This window comes from Frankliniella occidentalis, unplaced genomic scaffold (genome assembly GCF_000697945.3).
Source record: "Frankliniella occidentalis isolate FOCC.00 unplaced genomic scaffold, Focc_3.1 Scaffold18, whole genome shotgun sequence".
Taxonomy (NCBI): domain Eukaryota; kingdom Metazoa; phylum Arthropoda; class Insecta; order Thysanoptera; family Thripidae; genus Frankliniella; species Frankliniella occidentalis.
Genome location: NW_026267148.1, coordinates 2,050,526 through 2,051,809, shown reverse-complemented (window position 1 = coordinate 2,051,809; position 1,284 = coordinate 2,050,526). Strand labels below are relative to the sequence as shown.

At 44.7% G+C, this 1,284-nt stretch overlaps 1 protein-coding gene across 2 annotated transcripts in view; it reads right to left on the bottom strand.

Annotated features, from left to right (window-relative positions):
• The window catches only part of LOC113207581 (retinol dehydrogenase 11-like), a gene marked incomplete in the record, with an annotated part of 18,322 nt that overhangs the window by 179 nt on the left and 16,859 nt on the right, over positions 1 to 1,284 (bottom strand).

Sequence of the window (1,284 nt, the reverse complement as noted above, 5' to 3'; positions counted from 1 at the left end):
TGCGTTGCCTGCTGGCGGGTTTGACTATTAAACTACAGTCGGCCAGCCAATGGACACTGGACACCCTAAGTACTACTCCTAGGCGTAACTCGACCGAGCGGCGTTTGCAATTTGTGGGGGTGTGAATGTGAACATCTCACTGAACACTTATCTCCGGTGCCGCGATGACGTTTACGGGAGCACTCCGACCATCGCAGGAGGGGCCGAACTAGTGTGTTTATGGACACGTGTTCTTGTATTTCCCTTCATTTTTTATGTGTTTTTGTGTCTATTTCTGCGTGTACCGACCGGGTGTACGGAAGACTTTCCTTGCGGAAAGAAGTCCTCATGAAGAGCTGCTCTTGTACAAAGGGTTTTGGTCACCATCGTAATACAAACAAGTCATTTGTATTCCGACAGCTTTGCCTTCGTAATATGAAGAGCACTTGCCTGTATTGAAAGTGGTGCTCTTTGTAATAATAAGAAAATCCGTTCGTAATATGGTGGTTCCAGATCGTTCGCACGTTACAAATCGAATTCCTCATAATATGAAGACTTCTCTTCGTAAGGAACTGCACAGTATTCGCAAACCATCTGTTGCCGCATAAATTCAGTAAATGTATCGCAAGCCGAGTTAGTGTACCCCAGTAGCCGACAAGGTAGCTGTCTCCAGAGACCGCAATCTGGACCACATTCCCCTTCCCGCCCCTTCCCCGCTCCCGCCTGCCTATTAGGGGTTCCAGTTGGTTCCAGTTCGTCGCTAAGCCCCTCCGGGTCCCACGCGACTCGAAATGTGACACACAAGTTGCAGTGGACTGGGAAAAAATTCACACGTTTACCCCCCTAAGTGTTCGAATAGATTCACAAACCTACAAGTGAGCTACATTCACACACTCAGAAAACCGATTGTTCAACTCAACGAAATTTAGTGTTGAGAAAACCAACGAAATTTTGTTTCCGTCGACCAAATTTCAATCGTGTTGATTGGATAATTTAGTCAGATCGATAAGTAATCAGTTTGACAAAACTTTTGGTTGAGCTGATCACATTTAATTGTAAGAGCTTGATTAAACGTTTCGTTGGATTTAGGGAGTAAATTTTGTTCCCTTCAACACGAATTTAGTCATACGGACTAATAGCTTCTCTCGGTGGCACACTTGCGTATCCAGAGTTGTCCCACAAAGTATACACTGCCTCTAGGCACTCCCATCGTGGAGTTTGACTTTTGTGCCTGTCGATCAATTATAGACGATAAACATCGATTTATGACTATTTTATACGGTTTTGTGGAAAATGCCGAATAAT